We start from the raw sequence: 11,079 nt of genomic DNA, 5'->3' as shown, positions 1-11,079 counted from the left end.
GTGTTTGGTGGGGTGGGGGAGGGCATGTGTATGCACAGTCACCAATATCTTCTCTTAGAATAGAATCTTGGATATACTACCAATAAAAGATGAGCTATTTCTGCTTTCCTTATAAAATATGTTTAGTTTGTTGTTCACATAAAAGAGTTAGCAACACTATCCTGTTGAACAGTAATAGTCATGAATTACCAAATGACAGAGAAGTCACTGTGGTTTAATGCCAGCAGAACTTGCTGGAAACCCACTCTAACCTGCTGTAAAAAATCAGTCCCCTATAATTCCTGTGGAACTGTTCACAGAGAGGAGTCTCATGAGAGGCACTCTGCTCTAAAACCACTCAAGGTGGTTCTTTTCCTTCCTGGCTGCTTGAAGATTGGCCCTCATCATGAGGTGCACAGGAACTACCCTCTGGAGCAGGAATTTTATGACCAACAGGCTACTTTAGCAGAAATAAATAGTCATTGACGTCCCTCGCCCTGGAAAAGCAACAGTACCCAAGACACAAATTCAGGAAAAATTAGCCAAAATGTATAAAACCACACCAAATGTCATCTTTGTGTTTGGATTCAGAACTTATTTTGACAGTGGCAAGACAACTGGCTTTGGCATGATTTATGTGATTCCTTGAGTTACACAAAGAAAAATGAAGCCCAACATAGACTTGCAAGACATGCTCTATATGAGAAGAAAACCTCAAGGAAACCGAGAAAGGAATGCAAGAACAGAATGAAGAAAGTCAGGGGTATGGCCAAGGCCAATGTTGATGCTGGCAAAAAGTCAGCTGGAGATTGGACAACAGAAGGAGTAAAGATTCCTCAGTGACTTTATCTGTAGTGATTGTGCAGATTTTTCAATGAGAAGATTAATAAACCAAGAACTTTTTGGTCCCCAGTAGGGGGTGTGTGAGAGGCAACCACACACTGATGTTTCTCTTCCTCTTTCTCCCTCCCTTTCCCTCTCTCTAAAAGTAAATAAATAAAATCTTTTAAAAAAACCAAGAACTTTTATGCAAAAAATACAAATACAACCACTCAAGATGGCTGCCCAGGGAAACTTCTGCACAACAGATGCTGCTGGCTTCTGTGCATCCTGGGACCTGGATACTGAAGAAGCTGCACTGGTGAAGCCCAGCATCCTAAAGGAGCCTGCTAAGCAAGCACATCAGCCTATGGTTTGAAACCCTTTCTCCCTTCATTGTCTCTCCAGCATTTTCTACTGACAAAGCTCAACATTGTGCCACTGGAAAAGCAAGATTTAAAGGGTCCCAATCCATTTTCCCCTAAACTAGGCAAAAAGAGTAGAGAGAGTTCATAAATCAGTAACTGGCACAGGAGGTGAGAAAGGAGAGGAGTCAGTGAACAGGGTGACGAAAGCCTGGAAAATGTCTACGTAGGACACCTCTCATATGCCAACAAGGTTCTGAAGAACAAAGCTGGCTGCTGGTCTGCCTCAGTTCTCTACCCAAAAGGTTTTGGATCAGCTGCTAGCTCTCCACAGATAAAAACCATTTAATATTTGCTCTGAGTCTCTGTGCACTTCCTTCAGAAACCTGTGGTATTTCAGGCAGAAAGATATACTGTATCTCCATTCTCCAGTGACTTCAACTTGCACTGGTTATATTTGTAAGGTGTTACTAAAGGCCAAGGAGCATTTATTTTTTTTTAATTGATTATGCCATTACATTTGCTCTATTCCCCCCCCTTCCCCTCCACCCTGCATACCCCTCCCCCACCATTCCCCCCTTTAGTTCATGAACATGTGTCTCAAATTCTTTAGATTCTGTATTTCCCCTACTATTCTTACCCTCCCCCCTATGTATTTCCTATCTACTGTCTATGCTACTTATTTTCTGTACCCCAAGGAGCATTTAACCAAAGATGGTGGCTTGAACAGACTGACAATATAGTCATTTCCCCAGCTTGCCCTTCCCCAACAGGGTAATGTAAGAAATATTTATCAAGTCTTTATCAGACTTAATAAATTAAGTCTTTATTAGACTAATAAAATAAATTAAGTCTTTATTAGACTAGGTACCTTTATATATATTATATGTACATATTTTATAGACATTCATTTTACCAGAAAAAGGCATCTGAAAATTAGTGACCTGCCCAAGTGACACAGCTGTGACCAACTCATACCTTCTAACTCAAGTTCCAGAGTTCACTCCACTAATCCACGTGGAATACTGGCCATCCCATAAATATCACCAAAACAACTTGTTGATAACACAAAGCTGCCCTAACCGTTGTACTTCAGTGGGTTGGGTATTGTACCACAAAGTGAAAGGACTCAGGTTGGGTTCCTGGTCAGGGCATGTATCTGGGTTTCAGGTTTGGTCCCTGCTGTCAGGGTGTGTATGAGGCAACTGGTCAATGTTTCTCTCTCACATTGATTTTTTTTCTTTTTCTCTCTTTCTCCCTCCCTTCCCCTCTCTCTAAAATATAAATAAATAAATAAAATCTTTTTTTAAAGACAAAGCTGAGTGAAAAAGCTGCAAATGACCTTGAAAGTATCTTGGATGGGGAGGGGAAAGTCAAGATATTTATGAGATTTAGAAGTCTGTGCTAAGGAAGGCCTTTCAATGAGTAATCTTGCTTAAGGTTAGGTCAGGATCATGATGTAATAGTTTAGGATTGGTGGTATACACAGAAAGCTGAGGATTTTTATGAAAGGTTTTATTTATTGACTTTCAGAGAGAGGGGAAGGGAGGGAGAAAGTGAGGGAGAGAAATATCAGTGTGAGGGATATTGTTTGCCTTTCACAAGCCCCCCAGCCAGGGACCTGGCTCTCAACCCAGGCATGTGCCCTGACCAGGAGTTGAACCAGTGACCCTCTGGTTCTCAGGCTGGCACTCAATCCACTGAGCCACACCAGCCAGGGTGATATGTGGCAAATTATTTATACATTGATCATTAACCAGTTTCAATATTGAGACCAATCTTAACATAATAACTAACTCTTACTTGTACTGTCTGTGTGTTCTTCACATACTAGCTCATTTAATCATCATAACTATGAGATAGGTGCTATTTTTATCCATATTATAGGTGGTGAAGCTGATGCCCAGAGTGGTTAAGTAACTTATTCCAAGTCATAGTGCAATGGAAAATTGAACTGGGATTTGAACCTAGGCAGTCTAACTCCAGAGTCTTTTCTCAAGACCTAATTATTCCAGGTTAGGGTTTTACGGCTGACTTTCCTTCAATTCATGCACAACTCATATAACTTAAATGTGAGAGGTGTTTCAGATCAACCTGTTCCCCAAGGTCATTCTGTTAATAAGTTATGGCCTTAAAACTAAATGGTTTGGAGTTTCTAACCTGAGTTTTCCCTATCTCCACTTCTGTAACTACCTATTAATTTCCAAAGACCAATAAAAAAATCATTAAATATTGCCCAATAAAGGGCCCTAGCTGGTGTGGCTCAGTGGATTGAGCATCATCAGCCTTTGAACCAAAGCATTGCTGGTTCGATTCCCAGTCAGGTAATGTGCCTGGTTTGTAGGCCAGGTCCCCAGTAGGGAGCGCTCAAGAGGCTCAACACTATGCATTGATGTTCCTCTCCCTCTCCCCCTCACTTTCCCTCCCTCTAAAAATAAACAAAATAAATAAAAATTTTTTAAAAATACTGCTTCCCTGGCTGGTGTGGCTCAGTGGTTAAGTGCCAACCTATGAGCCAAGAAGCCAATGGTTCAATTCACAGTCTAGGGCACATGCCTGGGTTTTGGGTCGGTCCCCTTTGGGGGGCACACAAGAGGCAACCACACATTGATGTTTCTCTCCCTGTCTTCCTCTCTCCCTCTTTCTAAAAAATAAATAAATAAACATTTTTTAAAATATTATTCAACAAAGACAAAAATATCAAAAAATATAGTTCTTATAAAATTAGGGGTCTCTTCAAGTTAGAGCATTGACTGAACTTTGATTCCTGGTATAAAATAGAGTAAGGAAACAACACAGAATTTTTATGTTCCAATTGCTCTGAAGGGTTTTTCCTAAAGGACTTTCATTAAAAGAGGTGATTAAAAGTAACACTCTTTTACTGAAAACAAATATTTAACTCCTACAAATAAAATGTAAACAGCAATGATCTGTGATTCCTCAATATGTTCTTCTTTGCTGAAGGACATTTAACTACTTCTGATCTATAGTCAGGATAAACATAGAACAAACTTTATTTTTTAATTATATTTTATTGATTATGCTTTTACAATTGTCCCAATTTTTTCCCTTTTATGCCCACTCTGACCTCAACCCAACCTTCCAGCATTCCCCACCCTTAGTTTATGTCCATGGGTTGTACATATAAGTTCTTTGACTTCTCTGTTTCCTATAACATTCTTAACCTCTCCCCATGTATTTTATGCCTACCGATTATGCTTATTCCCTGCACCTTTCTCACCCATTCTTCCTCTCCCCCTCCCCACTAAACCCTCCATGTGATGTCCATTTCTCTGATTCTGTTCCTGTTCTAGTTGTTTGCTTTTGTTTTCATTTTTTTAGGTTCAATTGTTGATAGTTGTGAGTTTGTTGTCTTTTTACTGTTTATAGTTTTTGCTCTTCTTCTATTTCTTAGATAAGTCCCTTTAACATTTTATATAATAAGGGCTTGGTCATGATGAACTCCATTAACTTTACCTTCTCTGGGAAGCACTTATCTGCCATTCCATCTAAATGAAAGCTTTGCTGGATAGAGCAATCTTGGATTTAGATCCTTGCCTTTCAAGACTTCAAATACTTTCGAGCCCCTTCTTGCCTGTAAGATTTCTTCTGAGATATCAGCTGATAGTCTTATGAGCACTCCTTTGTAGGTAACTGTCTCCTTTTCTCTTGCTGCTTTTAAGATTCTCTCTTTATCTTTAATCTTGGGTAACTTAATAATGATGTGCCTTGGTGTATTCCTCTTTGGGTCCAATTTCTTTAGGACTCTCTGGGCTTCCTGTACTCCCTGGAAGTCTATTTCCTTTGCCAGATTGGGGAAGTCTTCCTTCATTATTTGTTCAGATAAGTTTTCAACTTCTTGCTTTTGTTCTTCTTCTGGCACCCCTATGATTCTGATGTTAGAGTGTTTAAAGTTTTCCTGGAGTTTCCTAAGATGCTCCCCATTTTTTTGAATTCTTTTTTCTTCATTCTGTTCCAGTTGGATGTTTATTTCTTCATTTTGTTCCAAATTGTTTGTTTCAGTCCCAGTTTCCTCCCTTCACTGTCACTTCCCTGAATATTTTGCTTTATTTTACTTTGGGCAGCCTTCATTTGTTCCTTCATTGTATGACCAAGCTTAATCAGTTTTGTGAACATCCTGATTACCAGTGTTTTAAACTCTCCATCAGATAGGTTGGCTATATCCTCTTCACTTAGCTCTTTTTCTGGAGTTTTGATCTGTTCTTTCATTTGGGCCATCTTTCTCTGTCTCAGGACACCTGTTATGTTGTAAGGGGATGGGGCCTTATTCACCAGGGCAGGCAACCCTCTTTGCTGTGTTGTGTCTCTGTCTGTAGGGGAGGGGTCAGAGAGGGAACAATGCAGCTCACTTGCTTAGCTCTTGCCCCACTTTCCACTGAACTATCTCATGTGAGACTGAGAGTTTCTCCTGCTGTGGCAATCCCTGCCATAGTTTACAACTAGCGTGAGTCTTTAGTTACTCATTCAGCCAGGCCTGCCTTGCTGACACAGTCTACTACCTTGCCAGGAGTCCTCTTCTCCATCCCTACCTCGCCTGCACAGTCCGTTGCCTTGAGGTGCGTCCTCTCCACTTGGCTACCCATCTCCTACTGATCTGGGTGAATTCTTCTTTAACTCCTTGCTTGTCAGAATTCCATGCAATTTGATTTTCTAGCACTTCTGGTGGTTTATTGTTTTTAGATTGGTTGTCATCCTTCTTTTGGTTGTGTGAGGAAACAAAGCATTTCTACCTACACCTCCATCTTGACCAGAACTCAGAACAAACTTTAAATTTCCAACAATAAGGATACACAGGAAAGGTAAAGCCATGACATAAACCTCACTTAAAAGAGAGAAAATAAAGCGTGGTGCCATTAAATGTCTAACACTAATGATTTTTTTCCCCAATAACTCAGGAAATTGAGCTTTATAAAAGTCACCATAGTTTATCTTTTTTGGATTTTTAAAAATTTAAATTATTTTATTGTTGTTCAATTACAGTTGTCTATATTTTCTCCCCACCACTCCCCCCACCCCCTCCAAACCCACCTCCCTCCCTTGCTTCCACCCTCCCCCTTGGTTTTGTCCATGTGTCCTTTACAGTAGTTCCTGAAAATCCTTCCCCCCATGGTCCCCTCCCCCTCCCCTCTGGCTATTATTAGATTGTTTTTCATTTCAATGACTCTGGTTATATTTTGTTTGTTTTTGTCTTTTGTTGATTATGTTCCAGTTAAAGGTGTATCTTTTTTGGATTTTAACAGAATAAAAATTATTCTGTCTTTCGGTTGTCATGCCCGTTTTTTTTTCTGGATTCCAAAGTTGATGGGCAAGTTGATACACATTCTGAGTGAATGGGAAGAAAGGTAGGTGTGCAACTTACTTACAATTGCCAGTGAAGATATTACCTTTCTTTGTTGTACATTTCACAAGCAGATTACATAACCTCAGGATATGTTGTCAGCAGCAACATTTTTAAATAACATATACTAACTACACGAAGGTACTTGGCTTCTTGAACAGAGGTAGTTTGAAGTGGGCTTCAATGTTCCTGTCTTTCCTCTTGGTGGGTAGAGTGATAGGAGATAGGAGAGAGGAGTAAGGGTGATAGCAGTGTTCTGTAGGCTTGCTTGGAGAAAGGCACTCATGAGTTCCCTATTTATCCCTGCAACCCAGCACACACACATTACATAAAGAGCCCCATGCAGATGAATGAAGCACTTTATAATGCTTTGAAAATGACACAGCAATTGTGCTTCTCTCAGCAGCCTTTCCCTGGATTTCCATGGCCAAAGTCATGCATAATTTACATTCCTTATCCTACCCCAATGCCTCTTGATCCCACACTCTCCTGACATCACTTCCTTGTGAACCAACCACTAAAGAAGCTATCTGATGTGAACTCCAGCCAGTGGGGTCCATGTGTTGTGGCTGCAATGAACAAATTCACATGGACTACAGAAATCCTGTGGAGAAAAAGGGATGGCGTGGCTATTTTCTGAGTGAGAGAGCACCCTGACCCCTGCCTGGACAGGCTTTTATTGCTTTTCTGGGTACATTACATTGAGGATTGTCCTCATTTACTATGCACGGGTTGGCTTTTGGTGATTACCTTTTACAGATAACAAAGGAGAGAATGTTACTAATTATTTCAAAGAAAAAAGATATTTGCAAATGCAAGGGGAAAGGTGGTTGAACTGGTTACACTCCTCCTTGGGAGGTTCAGCATAGATTTTACGAAGTTACTTTAAAGATATGCAGTAAATATTTGCTGCCTCAATTCAAGGTGAGGGAGTTTTAGCAAAAAGCGAGGCTCAAAGTAGCCTAGGTATAATGCAGGCCTGATTCCCCACAGGAAAACCTATCTGTCAGCTCAGTACCTATGTGCCAACTTGCTCCCCACTGGTTTTCTGAATCAGGGACTGGGCTACATTCGCCACTGCCACATGGAAAGATTCCCTATAGCTATCACCTGGTTTCTAATATTTTGCACCTTTCCGCCAGGTTAAAAAGAGTATTATACTACAGAAGAGACCATGTCAAGCAGCAAATAGAACTTGCTAAGAGCCTGCAATGGGCCCACACCTTTAGCCAATATCAAGTAGAGCAAATATAGGAAGAGCCCTCCCATACAGAACACTCTAACCCCGTCCTGTGCTGACAATAACAGATTCTCCTATTTGCCCAGCCACCTCAGCCTTGAAGTTTTGCTCATCTCTCTGAAATGCAACAAATCAGCATTTTTGTCTCCGCTTTAAAAAGTAAAACTTCTAGAACCGAAAGTCAGAAGCCCTGCACTTGAAGTTCTAGTTTAGTTCCCTCTTGACCCTCTTAACCTATACCACCTCCTTAGGTGGGTCACTTATTCATGATTAATCTCCCTCATTTTGATTCATTTTAGCTGGTGATGTTTTTTTCTGACCTGGTTTTCAAATTCTGAATTCTTTAAGCTGGGCTAATGACGAAATTACCAGAGGCAGATTAACAGAAGAAAATGTCCAAGTTTATTACACAAATGCACACTTAAGGATGCCATAAGAATGTGACCCAACGTGGCACTGGGCACTTGAGGTTTATATGCCATTATGGACTAAGGAAGAAGGGGGACAGAAGTCTGAGATTTTGAAAAAAAAAAAAAAAGCAGGGGGAAGTCAATTGACAGGTAGCTGAAAAGAATGGCAAACAAATTCTTGTTAGACACCCCAGAAACAATGGGACACAGGAGGGGATCTAGCCAGCAGGCCCTGGTCGGAGCCTCCCTTACTAATGCTAAGGTGAATATGCTGAGTCCCTTCCTGGAGCTGACTTTTCCATCTGAAAAGGGGGGAGGGAAAAGGTCTGTCTTGATCTTTTGTTTCTTAATCAGCTTAAAATCAGTATTTCAAGGAGAGCATTTTGGGTGACAAAATTTTGGTCCCCTTCACCATGACATCAGAAGGGAGGATTAAGCTGTGGAGGTAAAATTACATAATTGTTCACAAAAAGGTACACTTGGGACCCTAGACAAAAATTGATATTGCTAAACAGTATGATTTTGTTTAATTATAGAAGCAGTTTTCCTTATTATGCCCAAATTAACTTTTACTTCTGAATTTTTTAATTGAATTTATTGAGGTGATATTTATTAATAAAATTATATAGGTTTCGAGAGTACAATTCTATAATACATCATCTGTATGTTGTATTGTGGGTTCACCACCCCAGGTCAAGTCTCCTTCCATCCCCATTTATCCCCCCTTTACCCTCATCTCTCTCCCCCACTCCCTTCTCCTCTGGTACTCACAATACTGTTGTCTGTGTCTATGAGTAGTCCTGGATTTTGTATGGGGTTTCCATTTCCAGTCAAATTGTATTCTTCTTTTCTTTTCCTATAACCTGCAGAGTGAATTTTGTGTATGTGTGTCTATGCCACAAACATACAACTCAAATTGTTAGCAGCAAAATGGCACTAGAGTGTTACTAGTGATTGGACCTCAGTTCAGCAACCTTAGTACTTGAGTTCTGGCTAAGAAAGAATTTAGAGCCAACACTCAGACACAAGCAAAAAGTTTATTTAGAAAGTCACATAGGCAGAAGAAGTGAGCCTTGGAAAAAGTGAGCCAGCTGGGCTGTGTGGGCTCAGGAAACAAGTTACAGAGGCAAAAGAAGGGCCCTTGGAGCTTAGGAAAGAAAAAGCAGAGAGATGCCTAAAGACAGAAGGTGCTGGGCAGCTCTAGAGCAGCAATTTTCAACCTTTTTCATCTCATGGCACACATAAACTAATTACTAAAATTCTATGGCATACCAAAAAATATTATTTTTGCCAATCTGACAAAAAAAATTAGTATAATTTTGATTCATTCACACCAGATGGCTGTTGTGTTGGCTGTTGTCATTGTTTTATTTGACAGTCTAAGGGAAAAGAGGTCAGTGCCCCTGACTGAATAGTCAGGTATTGCATGTTTTAAAAATTCTTTGGGCACACCAGTTGAAAATCACTGAGAGAGAGAGAGAGAGAGAGAGAGACACTGAGTTCTTCTTCTTGAAAGCTTTTATCTGCTTTCCAAAGGTGAGGATTTCAGGGGAGCTCCCAGGGAAGGATCTCAATAGAGAATTCATCAACTTTTCAGGTATGTCCTCTCTGAGTCCTGGTCTCTACAGATTGGTCAGTGTTAGGACTGGGGGCATTGTTCAGTATATCTGGTCCTGACGTCAACCATGGAGTAGGTAGGCCTGGCCTTGCTGCTTTTCTGGGCCTGAAGCTGGAACACAATGGAAGCCTAGGTATTATCTAGTTTATCTAAAACTCTGTCTCTGCGGCCAAAAGACCTGAGGTTTGGTTCTTACAATTACTTCATGTATGAGAGTGGGCAAGGTCGGGGAGACCAAGGGGGGAAAACTGGGGCAACTGTAGTTGAATAATAATTAAAAAAAGAGTAAAAAAATTAATGTGGGTCAGGACCTCATTGTCTTGAGGGCTTAATGCTTAAGGGAGTGGTCGTGCAAGGGCCAGTATGGGAGTTGTGTGAGGCTATTATTTTCTGGCCCCCTTGTTCCTCCTCTGAGGGGGTCTACCACATGACTAGCGACATGCTGGGGAGAAAAGGCCATGAGAGATTCCAAAGTGCAAGACTAGCGATATGAAAATTCAGGGGGTCTAAATCACATGACTGTCAATATAATATGCTAGGGGAAGAAAGGTCACCCTGGGGCAAGGTCCCAACCTCAAATTTTCCATTGCCAGGTACCCAGAGCTAAACTCAAGACTAGTGATAAGCTAGGGGAGGAAAGCTTACCCTAGAGGTCTTTGTTTTTCAAATTTTGCCCATTCCTAGGTACCTGGGGCTTTCTGCCCTCATTCCATATTGGCCTATCATTCCTACTCTGCTCCTGTCTAACTGCCTACTACAAAACCAGTGATACTAACATACTTATCATATATGCAGAGTAGTGATGGTAAGTGTATTTCAGCAGGGGCTCTGGTGAGTGGTAAAATTTGCATAGGAAGTGTGCTAAGGGCAGAATTCTGGGCAGCAGTCTCCCACTGGGGATGTGATTGTCTTGGTGGATGAGAGACTCCACAAAAGGGCAAAAGCATTGATGCAGATGTAGCACCAGCAAATATATCCTAAAATTTAAAAGAGGGGAGAAAAGGTAAAGAAATTAAACAATTGGGAGTTTCATACTCAACTCACTAGGAAACTAGTGTAATAGGTTTTCCTGCAGGCTACCCCAGACTGAGTATTGTCAGCATGAGATTATAAAGCCACATTCAGCCACTCCAGATGTATTACTAGCATTCCAGCCCCTCTGGCTCACATTAGGAACATCCCTGTACAGTCCCAGAAGTGACCCTGTCCTCCTGTCCTGTGGTAGGCAGAATATGGTCCCTCCAAAATGTCCATATTCTAAATCCTGGAGTTTTTGAATATATATCCTT

General features: G+C 40.9%; 1 pseudogene; it reads left to right on the top strand.

Annotated features, from left to right (window-relative positions):
* The first annotated feature begins 409 nt into the window (after positions 1 to 409).
* Positions 410 to 822, top strand: LOC119035627 (40S ribosomal protein S24-like; annotated as a pseudogene).
* Positions 823 to 11,079: the final 10,257 nt, after the last annotated feature.

This window comes from Artibeus jamaicensis, unplaced genomic scaffold (assembly GCF_021234435.1).
Source record: "Artibeus jamaicensis isolate MK-2021 breed Jamaican fruit bat unplaced genomic scaffold, CSHL_Jam_final scaffold_1283, whole genome shotgun sequence".
Taxonomy (NCBI): Eukaryota; Metazoa; Chordata; class Mammalia; order Chiroptera; family Phyllostomidae; genus Artibeus; species Artibeus jamaicensis.
The sequence above is the reverse complement of the archived record's forward strand: the minus strand, read 5'-3'. Positions and strand labels throughout refer to the sequence as shown.